The sequence below is a fragment of the Vicugna pacos genome, chromosome 23 (assembly GCF_048564905.1).
Source record: "Vicugna pacos chromosome 23, VicPac4, whole genome shotgun sequence".
Taxonomy (NCBI): Eukaryota; Metazoa; Chordata; class Mammalia; order Artiodactyla; family Camelidae; genus Vicugna; species Vicugna pacos.
The window spans coordinates 11521010-11534034 of record NC_133009.1 but is presented as its reverse complement, the minus strand read 5'-3'; the positions used below and the strand labels follow the sequence as shown (position 1 = coordinate 11534034).

The following is a 13025-nucleotide window of genomic DNA, read 5'->3' as shown; positions in this document are numbered from 1 at the left end:
AGGATTCCTGTCTTTGGAGCCCCCACCTGATAGGAGAGCTAGTTTGCTGCCCTTAGGGAACCCCAGTTTCATGGAGGAAATCCAATCCCTGTATTAGGAGATTTCCCAGTAGACAGCTCCTGACTCTGAGGTCTCCAGTCGGACAGGGGAGGCAAAATTGTAGGAAATGAAACAGATACGAAACTCACACAAAATCAGCATGAAAACAGACTCCAGTGAATTTCACGTGAAATTCACATGACAAGGCGCTTGAAAGGAGTTATATTTACAGTGGGATGGGGTTGGAAATGGTTCCGACAGAAGGGCAGTTATGAGCAGCTGGATGGCCATGGCTTGGCAAGGGCAACGGGACAACAGTGTGAGTCTGCGAGCTGCACATTCTTAAACCTTAGGCAGCAGGAGTTAGAAGCCCCCATCCCCAGAGGTCTCAGTTTGACTGGTCGGGAGTGGTGAGGAAGGAGAAGAAAGACAAGTCAACTGACTGCCAAGTTCTCCCCAAGGGATTCAAATCCAGCCACTGGGATTGCTGGGTCAGGCTGCAGTGACATCCTAGAGCACATTCTGGAGGCCAGAGAACTGTCAGATGTCCCCACCACCCACAAATAAGATGACCATATCATTTGTCATCTACATGGGGACCCTTTGGAAAGGGAAAGGGATGTTATTCATAATTATGCTGGGCCCACAAGCGAAACCAGGCCTGTTCCAGATAAACCAGGACTTCTGATACCCTCCCTTCCTAAAATCTTGAAGGGCCTAGGTGTGTGTGCAGCTGAGGTTTTAAGAAACCGGAGGATTTGCTTCAAATACCCTCCTCAACACCTCAATTCTATTTGAAGATTTTTGGGGAACTATGTTACTATGCTGAATAGAACATGTGTATATGGAGTGTGTGTGTGTGTGTGTACTTATGAACAGTAAACGTGTGTGCTGTGTAGCTGTATACACCTATGTCTATATCGGTAGATAGTTTGAGATATATATACATATTATCAAAAAATATTTAAATTAAAATGAGAGACCTCAAAAAACTTAGTTCTTATAGCAAACCTCTTGGGAGGATGTCCCCAGCACGCCAAGAGGCACTATCATAGATCTATGTTATTTATGGTTGCCCAAACCTTTTAGATACCCTCTCAATATTTTAATAGTTCTTCAGAGGATACATCCCACCTTCCCAAGAAAAGTCAAATAGAATGAAGCTGCCCACGGTTTCTAGTTTCCCCTGCTGTGAGGGAGCAGGGAAAGGCTGTAAGTTCTAGCAGCTAGATGCACTTTGGGCTCAGAACACAGTTACCTGGGGACAGGGATGTAGAATGGGTCATCCTTTTTGCTGGCACCCGATTGCAGCAGGCACAGTGTGGGTCGGAGGCAGCAGCTCCTGTGGCGGCCAGATCTGCAGTGTGGCTCTGGGAGTTGTCCTAGAAACTCAGCAGAAGTCTATTTTTTTCAGTCCTCCCAATATCCTTAACAAATCTCTGTATACTTAAACCAGATGGAGAAGATTCTCACATTTTGGTTTTGTTTTGTTTTACAAAGAAGGACTCTAATAATTCAGATGATTCAGGGGCAAAGTTTGAGGAGATTTTTGCTACACACAGAGAGGGATGGGGCTCACTCCAGGGGAAAGTTAGCCCCAGAGAATTAAGTGGGACTCTAAAACAAAACCACCCCAACGCTCCAGTGCCCAGCCCTGGCCTCCTCCACTGGGTCTACATCCACCAGCTTCCCTCTGTCCTCCCCTCCACTCTCTCGCATCTCTGAGCACCATCACTTCTCCTGCCCTCCTGTCCTCACACTGACCTTCAGAAGTAAGGAGTCAGGGGATACTTCTCTCTACTGTCCAGGAAGGAAAAATGAGGTCCAGAGTCCTGACCATGGCTGTGCAGTAGCTAAGGGTAGAGCTGGGATGACATATCTGTTCTTTGTCTTTATCATGTTTCCCAAGCCAGGACTCCCTGGACTCTCTGGCCTCCCTGGCTCAGACACCTGCAGGTTTCAATAGTTCGGTGACCAGTGAAAAGAGTAGCCTGACTCAGATGTCTCACCTCTGCCCCGAGGCCGAGTAATTCTGGGGTAAATCACTGGCCATCTTTGGGCTTCAGTTTCCTTATCTGTTAAATGAAGGAGTTGGAACAGCTCGTTAATTCTCAACCTTTTAGACATCACAGACTCAGTTAAAAATCTGATCCTCTTTCTTCTTGTCCCTACTCCCCACCCCCTAAAAATGGACACATAATACATTCTGTAAAATTTCAAGGGGGTTGTGGACCATTTAAAGTTAGTGAGGGGATTCAAAGTTTTAATCAGACTCCCAAAGCCATCTAAACCCCCCAGATTTTAAGGACCCTGCTCTAAGGTCTCTGTGGGCAATGATTTTGGAGAACTCTATGCTGGAAAGGCCTGTCTGCCTCCTTACCTTGAAGGAGTCTTTCACTTCACTGAGCCACAGTTTTCTCATCTGTAAACGAAGGATAATAATACCAGCCCTGGCAACCTTATAGGATTGTTAGGAGAAAAGGTTTTGTAAACCATGAAGTATTGTATAAATGTGCGAGATCAAATAGCCAGCTTACTTTTTCCTTCTAACATCTGGGGACTGGTGGTGACATCCAGCCAGAGCTCACAGAATTCCTGGTAGGAGAACTGAGCCCCACCAGTGCTCCTTTACCAACAGGTGGCCCTCTCCCCATTCCTGGGGCCTCACTGAGGCAGCATCGTGCTCCAGCGTCAAAGCCTGTGGACATCATTTCCATCAACACTGTCTGTTCCTTGTAACCCCCACCTCCCTCCACTCAACATACTGCCCGGGGGACAGTCATGTGGTCACCCACACACTTCTGTTCCCCAAGATAGCAGAGAGCAGTCCCGGAGGAAGGATGGACTTGGTGAGGACAGTGCCATCTGTCCTAGCCCCGTGATCCTCTCCATCACACTCCTATTTCTCAGACCTCATGTTTAAATGGGGCTCCAAACATATGAACCCAGGGCTCATTCCTCCTGGGATACTCTCAGATTGGGGGGATGCAGAGACAGGAACGTGCAGCCTAATTAGAGGCTAGGACACACTCATAAATGCACACATCTGATTATACTCACCTGAGGAGAGCCGTGTCTGTCACAGGCCTGACCTGACCTGCATGGCACCAACGACATCAAAGCAGGGGAGTGGTGGAGTTGGCGGTTCCCAGGGCATGTGGCTCACCTTCCTGCCAGTATTTTCCCCGACAAGACTTTACTTGCCACCCATATCCTCCCTGCCTGGTAGTACAGAGGATTAAAGACCTTTCTGTTCCTAACAAGGTACTTCCCACCACCTGCCTGCCCAGTCCTGGCTCTACCCACTCTAGGATGGCCCCACACATCCCCTCCTGGGGAGTGTGGATGGTGTGAGGAGGGACTGGACCAGAGCCAGGCCGCTCCAAGATGCCAACCCTCTGGTCCTGGGAGTTTCCACTGGACAATCACTGGCAGTGGCACTGCCTCTCTGTGGTCCCATGGCCTTGAACTAGAAGGCAGGGCCTCAGGGTCCCTAAGAAGAATGAAGGTGGTACCCAGACCACAGGGAAGAGAAGACATGTGATTGTGAGCCAGGTGGGAGCTGCATGTCTACCTGTATGAAGGATCATGGGATCCAGGCTTAGACCTACAGCCAGGCCCTGGCCTGAGCCAAAGGATCCAGATCTGTCCAATACGGTGGCCGCTAGACACATGTAGCTTCTGAGCCCTTGAAATGTGTTTTGTCCTGAGTGGTATATGTTGTGTAAAACACACACCAGATTTCAAAGACTTAATACAAAGCACAAAAGAATATGACACATCTCATTCATTATTTTTACATGGATTATTTGTTGAAGTGATAATGTTTGGTACATATTGGGTTAAATAAATTGTATTATTAAAATTAACGTCACTCATTTCTTTGATTTTTTTTTTAACATGGCGACTAGAAAATTTAAAATCACCTATGTGGTTCACATTATATTTCTACTGAACCGTGCTGGTCCTGCAAACATGAAGCAAAGAGCCCAGCCAGAGCATTCAGCTTCAGAGGGAGGACCATCACGGAAGGGCCAACCTTGGCCATGAAGTTCAGTTGGAGTCAGGAGCCTCTGCAAAGCTCATCTGAGAAAGGTATAGACCTGGAAACAGGAGCAGAGCTACTGGCGCCCATGCCTATGTTGGAGTCCCTCAAGGCGGGTCCCCCTCATTCCCTCCCTCTCGGGGCTGGGTTGATGGACTTCGCTTGCAGTGGAAGGGAGGGAGAGGCACCCCAGGGACACTGGGGCATCTGTCTAGGGGAGCATCCCTGCTGGACCCACTGAGGTTTCAGGGACCTGGGGAGGAGACGGTCGTGGGGATGGGACACGTTTCTTCCTGCCAGGAGGGCTTGTCACAGCCTCCGAGCTCAGAGAAGAGAGCTACCCCTTCCAACGCAGGGCATGTTCTATTATTTATTAACCCCGAGGAGGGCTGCCCACGCCGGCCTTCCAGCTGGTTAATTGGATTTCATGACAACTTTTTAAAAGGGAATTTTCTGAGGAGCAGTGTTGTGTCCTGCCCCAGGGGTCCTGTGAGTTTTCCTCCATCTCCTTGAAAACACAGCCACTGCTGTATAACGTGGAGCTTTAATCATACATGTCAGGGTCGTCCCAGCCCTGTCGGAAGCTGTGGTGAGGCTAACACAGCCACTGATGCTTAGGGATGAGAAATGAGTCCCTTTCTTGGCTGAGATAAAGAAAATATACACTGTGTCTGATATGCAGGGGACGCTGGCTAATTTGGGTGCTACTTCTGCTTTGATTACAGCCCCTGGTAGGTGGAAGTGTGCTGCGTACCAGAAGCAGAATGCCACAGGTTTGCCTTTCCTTCTGGTGAGAAGACACTAATAAACATAAGGTCTTTGTGATAATAGCTATTATCAAGGCAGAGGCCCCTACTTAAACAATTACTTTGAGGATAGGCAACTAAACACTAGTATGTCATGCATCTGCTCATTGTCCTTTCTCTGCGGTCAGTTGTTCGCTCATTAAAATTCATCTGGAGGATGCTCAGGGGTGGACTGCAGAGGAGGCTCCTGCTGATTCATGGCCACTTAGTGTCCCATGGTCTAAGCAACAGATAAGGAGAGGAGCAAGGTCTGCTATGCTAATCTACACACACCCCAGGCCAGGTTTTTAAGCACGGGCAAGAATTCTTGGTGTTATGGTAAGATTCACTGGAGAGCCCTTTTAAACTGTTAGATTTTTTTCCAGAATGGGTCCATTTACAGGAAGCGCTGAGGAGGAAGGAGACTGAAAACCACTGCCCTGTGGACCCCAGAGAAGAGTCTTGTCCCAGGGCTTGGAAGGGACCCTGCAGAGAAGGGATGAAAGGGAGGCACTGAGGCACTGACGCCCCTCAAGATGAGACTGGCAGAAGTTCAGGCTGCCAGGGGATCCCTGACTGTGGGCTCTCTCTCCCTGGTGTACTTGCTCAGACCCCCTGAATTGCGCCCCCCATCAACAAGGACGGTGATCACAGAGCTATTAGTGTTATATGCCTACACTGTACAAAATGACTTACATCCATCATCTGTTTACACATCTAATAACCTAGTGATGGAGGTATTATCATTAGCCTCATTTTACTCATGAGGAAACCAGAGTTCAGGGAAGTCATTTGCTAGACATGAGACATTTATAGCAAGGATGTGCCCATAAACCACTTCACAAAGTCATGTAAAGCCAGGATTTTGGCTAAGGTCTCTGATTCTAAAACCCATGTTAATTCCTATTTTTTAATGCCTTTCCTTAAAAAAAATATTCTAGTTGAAAAGTCATTATAGATGGGGGAGCGGGGAGCAGATTTTACATTTTACAATTCAGGGAACAGCCTATAATTTTGCCTGGGAAGGTTTCCTACAAAATGTGGACCTTGAATTGGCCTTGAGGGGAAGTTACTCTTTGCATAAGCAAGGACAGGGGAAGGTTATTCCAGGCTAAGGGAGAAGCAGGGGTGAAGGCTGGGAGATGGGAAGGAGGGGGTCAGTGGGAAAGGATACTTAGAGGACAAAAGTGGCTGGAGCAGAAGCTTCCCTGCAGGGAGCAGAGGGTGAGGTTGGGCAAATAGCCTGGGCTGACGTCTGGAGGGCATCGAAAGGCCTAAGAGGTGAAAAAATGTCTGTTAGCCTGGTAATTTTGGACAATCAGTCACAGAATGGATGGGGAAAGAATGCCTGGGGACAGATGGGGAGTTTTTGAGAAGGAGTGAGATCTGGGGTAAACCAGGGCTGTAACAGTAGTGCATTTTCAATTTAAAGACTCAATTTAAAGAGGGAGAAAACTGGCCATTATGGGATGGGGGAAGACGTTCAGGTGACTCAGACTACAGTCAGAGAATGTAGACAGAGGACCCCTCCCTGCAGCTGTCCCCCAGCACAGTATGAGGCTACTCAAGTCTGGAGACTCCTGCCCACCCACTGGGCACTCCTGTTCTGCAGGCCTGGCCTGGGGCTAGGGTCTCCCTTCCCAGCTCCTCCCTGCCCCCTCTGCAGAAAGGCTGAGACATTCCCCATTTCTCCAGCCTCTTGTTTCTCTAATTTTATGATTGTATGAAAATAAGGTTCCCAAATTGCCTTTAATTAGCTTTAATAAGACAGCCTTTTTTTGCTAATTAAAATGATTATTAAGAAACCATTTATTGAGAATGAACACAGTTGGTAGAACCTAGGAGAATTCTGAACTCTTAATAACAGCAGCCACCACCAGCCCCTTTGGACCACTAGTTTACCTGCCCCACTCCAGAACCCAGGTGGGGTGGTACTCAAGCCGGGGGCCCAGGGTTTCAACCCTGTTCCTCTCCAGGGCACTTCCAAGACCAGACGCGGCCTGCATTCCTAGGGCTGCTCCTTTCTCCGGCATTGGGGCTCTTACTGTAGACTGTGGCCCTGGTAAGCGAGCACCTGGGTTTGCCTATCCAGACTGGTCCAGCTCAACAAGGCTGGGCAACCAGGAGAGTCACTTCATCTCCCTGGGCCTCAGTCTTCCAGACTGAGAAGGGTGGATGGGCCCTGGTGGCCTGAGAGGCCGCTTCCCCTCTGGAGTTTGGTGATGCCAAGACGCCTGATGGATGTTGCACTCGTGGAAACGCACACCTCGGGGTAACAGGGAAGCTTGGGACCTTCAGAGCCCCGCAGCTCTTATTAGTTCTTTCCTCCTTCTCCAGGAGGCCTGTGCAGGCAGCTGAGGCTAGGGACGCCTGCCACCGAAAGCGTGAGGAGCCTCAAAGACGCCAGGCTCCCGCAAGGAAGATGCGGATGCGGTGCAGCGCGGCAAGACCCAGGAGCTGGGCCTGAGGCGCGGAGGTGTAGCTTCCCGGCCCCCGGGTCCCCGGGTCCCCAGGTCCCCCGCCGCTGAGCTCCCTCCCTCCCGCCCCGACCCCGCCCCCGGCTGCGCAGCTGCCGACTGCTCCTGGGTGGCTGCTAACGGCGAGAGCTGTCATTTTCCCTTCCTGCAAGGAGGGGGCTGGGAGCCGGAGTCTGCAGGGGGCTGGACCAGGACCCGGGCAGAGGAGGGGAGGGGCGATCAGGTCAAAGGTGGCGCAGAAGTCGAGGCTGGAGGAGAGGCCCTGGGCATTTTCTAAGGACGTCATCTGGATTGTGTCTGCCTTCTGGGGCCGTGGGTCCAGCTGCGCCCTGACTTTCTTCCCCAAAGTCCTCCCCAGTGTCCTTCCAGGTACCTGGTCAGCTCGAGGTCTGGCTGCGCCTTACAAAGCGGTATTTGTTTTTGTTAAATGTCAGTGGAAAGAACGTGAGCATCGAGTCCCACAGCCCTGAGCTCCAACTCGGTTGGTCGAATTACTGCTTTGTGACCTTTTGTGACACTTAACGGAGCCTTAGTTTCCCGACAGCTTTCTTCCCACGGCGGCTCTAAGGATGATATGCAAACACGGAGATGAAGTTGCCCAGTCGGAAGCTTGAGACCGAAGCTCTAGTGTCGCCGGAATGTGCACTTGACCTCAGTCAGTGAAGGCGAAGGCAAAGCTGTAAGGCCCTAAACCCAAGTCCCGGCAGCCTTTCCCTCTTCGGGCGCTGGCTGGCGTCGGGGTCCGCTCGCGTGTCCCCTGTTCTCACCCCTGCGGCGGGTCCAAAGCTACGACGGCGCATCAGGAGACACCCACGCCGGAGACCCCCGGCAGGGTCCATACTAGCCTGTCTCTGGGGAGTGGGGCTGGAGCCTGGGTGCTTTGTAAAAGCTCCCCAGGGGGTTCCGCCGGGCTGCCAGAGTTGAGAACCCGTGATTCCTTTCCTCCCCCGGGAAGGACTAAACAAAGAGGCCTAGGTGGGGAGGGCGCGAAGGGAGCTGTTGGGTCCCCTCCAGTCTGCAAGTAGCCTCTTCATGTGCCCACGGACACAGGCACATGCACGCCCACGCGCAAGCTCACGCACACTCGGAGGGACCCACACAGCCATACACACGCGCGCACACACGCGCCCACTCACGCAGTCACGGACGCGCACACCCACACGCACTATTTTCTCTGGAAGAATCCCGCAGCCCGGACCCTGGCAGACCTCGCGCTGGCTGGGACGCTGGCGGTGGGGTGGGTGCTGCCCAGCAGCTCCGAGGGGCTCCGGCCGGGCGGCCCGGGGCGAGCCGCTGCTGGTGACAGCGCGGCTCCTCCGAGCCCGGGGCGCTCCTCAGAGCCCCCGCCGGGCCGCGCGGCGCTCGCTCCGGCTCTTTGTTATGCTAATTCCCCTTCCCAGCTGGTGCCAGCTGCCTGCACAATGAGCGCCCCGAGCCCTCGCCAGTCCTCGCCAGCCAGGGAGTGGGGGCGGGGCGGGGCGGGGGGTGCTCCGCGACCCGTGCCCAGGATCCCAGCGTGGCCCAGCCTGCCTCCCCCCCCCCCCACGAAGCAGCTTCCCCCTCGGTCCTCCCCTCCCCCATGCTCGCGGGGCCGCGCCTCTCGGGGCCTGCAGGGCATCCACTGATTCATTCCAGTCGCCCCGGCTGCCCGCCCTCCAGGTGCCAGGGCTTGATGAAAAGTAAAAGGCTCCTCGGCGGCTCGAGAACTGTGCGGATGAAAGAGAAGCAGCCGCCTCCCAGACCACACAGCTAATCCTCCCATAAACCTCGAGCAAATAAGGAGAGGAAGAACAGGCCGGCTACAGATGTGGAGTGCAGCCTCCGGGGATCCCCAAATTAAAACTCGTGCAGAGGAAGCACTTGGACCACCACCAAATGACACTAATTGGGTTATGGGACCATAATCTTGGCTTGCATGAAAAAACAAAAAACAAAAACAAAAACCAACAACAGTTACAGTCACAGCTGCAAGGGCTGTCTTCATAAAAAGAAGGGGGCAAGTCCGCTATTTTATTACTCATAAACATGAGGGAGAAGACGGTTCTCGGATCTCCTTCCTGCGCAGTGCGGGCAGGCTGGTTGCCTGGAGGGGAGGACAGTCTTGTGTCAGGAGGGGCGGCGCTGTGCCTGGCTGGCTCCGAGTGTGTGGAGCTAATGGGCTAAGGGGAGGGGGTGCTCTCCGGGGAGGGGGTGGGTAACTGTGCTGAGACACCGCGGGGGAGCGCGGCCTATCTGGAGGAATGTATTTCAGGCAATTGGTTGGTGAGCAGCCCTGTGCAGAAAGCAGTCATCTGGACAGGAAAACTCGGGGATTTGTTCTTTAAGAAACGAGCAGAAGCAGTGTCTCGGTTTCACTGGGTGGGGGAACTAAAGGCCTCCCGGAGAAGGAAAGTAAGGAGTTGATGTGTGTAGAAAATTGAAGTGAAAATCTTCAGAAAGAGTTCTGGTTGTTTGAATCACAAATGTTGGGACCAGAGGAGAACAATCTTAGAGGCTCTATGAGCACAGCCTCATTTGACAGATGGGAAATTAAGACCCTGAGAAGTTAAGGGCTTGTTGATGGTTAGACAGCTAGTGGGTGGCAGAGCTAGTGAGTGGTAGAGCTGGCAAGAACCTGTCTCCGAACTCCTAATCTGGTGCTCTCAACATTAACTTGGGTATCATTTTATGGCTAAGAAACAGCAGTCATTGGATCAGAAACCAATGCAACAGACTGTAAGGAAATAAGTAAAAAGTTAGAAAATTTTAGAATGATGGACTTAAACCTTGTCTGCTCTATAATAAGAATTGGAAATCAATCAATTCTTGCAAAGTCCATCCCAAGGTTCTTGCTAGCATGTACTTGCTCATTCATCCATTACAACACCCAGATGGACAGACAGCCCCAGCATTTCTTTATGGGTCCTTTTGGTGCCAGACCAATACTGTTTCCAGACAGAGAGATGCACCCTCATCCCCCATGTCCCTGTACATTAAGTCATCTTGGCTAAAACCAGCTAGGTTCAGGCTGGACTGGTTAAGAATTCTAATTGATCATCCTTACTGGTTAGAATCCTACCCACTGGAAAATAAAAAATCTACTTCTGCTGCTGAGCTTACAAACACCAGGAGAACCAAGTCTGGAGACGGCCAGTCTGGATCTCCCTGGGCATGTTGAGGTGTCCTGCCCTCTCCCACGCACCCGTGCCTCTCTCAGCTGCTCGGCGGCTCGAATGGCAGCTACTGGTGTCACCCATGAGACCCTAGAGCCCGGCTGGGTAGGAGAAGAACCTGTCCCAGAGACGTCGGTGAAATCATCACAACACAACACTGCCTTTTGGCACCTGTTTCTCCTTCTCAAATCATATGGTTCAGTTCTGTTCTCAATTCAGTCCTACCAATAAGCAAGCATCACTTCAGCTGTACGTCATGCCACCTTATGGGAAAACATACCCTTGGAACACTGAGAGGGATGGAAATGTAATTTTTTAAATGAAATCCTGTTTTGAAGTCATCTATTGGGTTCTGAATTCAAAGGCAATAAAAAAATAAAGATTTTGAAGTAAGGACAACCACTTCCTAGCGGAGCTGCTTTTTAAACTTAGAGCCTGTAAGTGGAAACTGTATCATAATTATTTTATAACTACTTTGAGGCCATGTCCTCAAAGTTATGATTATACAGAAAGTTTTGTTTTGGCCTCAATGACCAGATATAGGAACATGAGGACTATGGTTTGGTCTGAATTTATTTACTCAATTTTTTTTTTTTTCTGAGTGAAAACTAGGTCTAAGGGAATCATTCAATACAGTCATTGAATAAACTTGAACTTTGGCAAATCCTGGGGGTGAGTCGGGGGTGAGTCAGAGTTTAGTCAGAGGTTTTTAATCTTTTCACTTGTAAAGGACACTTCTTATTCCTTTCACCTAGCCAATGTTCTGAAAGAGTCTATCCACAAAATAAATTGTGTTTATTAAGGGTAATGCCTTCATTTTCCCAGTCAGAGTTTCATCTCAGTTTGAGCTAACTGTGTTAACCCAGAGCTGATTTAATTCCAGCCAAAGGTAAAGAAATCTGACAGGGGTTAGTCTCGGTAACTGCTTTCAGGAAACTTTATGATCTCCAATAAGCTTTTGAAATATTAAAAACATCTCAAGAACTCCAATGACTACGTTCATAGCTGTCTAAGGGTCCTGGGACCCCAGGTTTGACACCATCTCCCTATTTAATTTCAAACTTGCTGTACAGAACCCAGGAGGCTGAACACTTTCCACAAAGAGGATCTGGTACCATCAGCTCCAGCCTTCAGGGCGTCCAGGGACATTAGTGGAGAAGTCCTGGAGGCTCACTGTTATTTCACACCCATAATGTGCACCCAGGCAACATCGAGCCACTTCCTCGATATTAGAGTCTTTAATCCTGACAACCTCACAAGGTGGGTACAGCATGCCACCCCATGGCAGTTTACAGACAAGGAAACTGAGGCACTAGGAAGTAAAGGGCCTTGCTGGCCAAGGCCAAGGTTGCACAGCCATAGTGGCAGAGCTGGAATTTGTATTCAGGGAGTCTGACTCCCAATCCAACACTCTTAACCCTCTGCTATATTCCAGTCTCACAAGAAACCCACAACCACCGCGCCTCAACTGAACAGGAGAGATAAGCCAATGCCGATACCTAGTCACAAAGACAATTTGGTGTGTTTATTGAAAAGCACAGCATCTAAGGAGTTGGAGAACAACAATGAGAAACCCTCCCAGCTCCCAGAAAGGACAGATAAGCCATTTCTCTCTTTCTGGAAAAAAAAAAAAAAAACCACCACACATAAAGGAAATCCTTTAGCCCCTGAAATGGTTTTTCCTGTCTTCATAAAGAGGTTTGAACAACAACAACAACAAATCTGCCTGCTTTCCTTTTTACTCTTTAGACTTCTCCTTAAAGAAAGTGAATGCACTCCCCATTCAACGTGGAGTGCTGGATGTCAGACTTTTTCCTCTCCATTCAATCAGAGAACAACTCCCCAATCTTTTGCTGAAATCCCTTGCCTTGCAGCCTGTCATGCTCCATCTTTTCCTTATCACACACACAGGGCTTGTGGGAGTTTTGAGGATGGTATAGATGCCTGAGTGCTATGCCAGGTGCATTTCTGAGCGATCTGTTCACTCCCTGACTGCCAGGATACAAGGGTTACATCACATCTGAGCTTAGCTCATTGCAAGGCCCTCAGAAGACATCTGCAGAAAAGCATCACGTCTAGAAGTATCCTGGTTGGGTTCATGTGTGAGCTGACCAATCAGAGGGAGTAGTGGAGGATCACATACTAAGGCCTGGACTCAGCCTCTCCTGTGGAAGGTCCTGGATGGAGACAATGTCTGCTGAAGGTCATCCTCCTCTCCCCAAAGTTCTGCCATTTGCCCACTGTCTCGGGATCTCAGCAGGAAGCAAGATCACAACTTCTGTCTCTGCAAGTTCTTTTCTGTGTGTGTTCTCCTCCCAAGATAGGGCATTTTAGAAAATTTCACAATTTTCAATCAAGGGAACAGTTCCCTCAAATGGGGTTGAGTAACAAGGGAAATTTCATGAGAAATGACTAATTCATCTCCATCCATGCCATCAGTTTCACTGTGGTCAAAAGCAGGTGTTTCCAGGCTGTGAATGAGTAGTTTGCACTTTCAAAATTAACAAATTGGACCAACACCAAGGGA

At 50.1% G+C, this 13025-nt stretch overlaps 1 long non-coding RNA gene across 1 annotated transcript; it reads right to left on the bottom strand.

Moving 5' to 3' along the window:
- Positions 1-1366: 1366 nt before the first annotated feature.
- On the bottom strand, positions 1367-3203 carry LOC140688655 (uncharacterized). Its single transcript, XR_012063366.1, has 4 exons — positions 3100-3203; positions 2420-2461; positions 2049-2114; positions 1367-1409 (listed from the first exon to the last, which is right to left on the bottom strand). It is a non-coding gene; the product is annotated as an uncharacterized lncRNA (long non-coding RNA).
- Positions 3204-13025: the final 9822 nt, after the last annotated feature.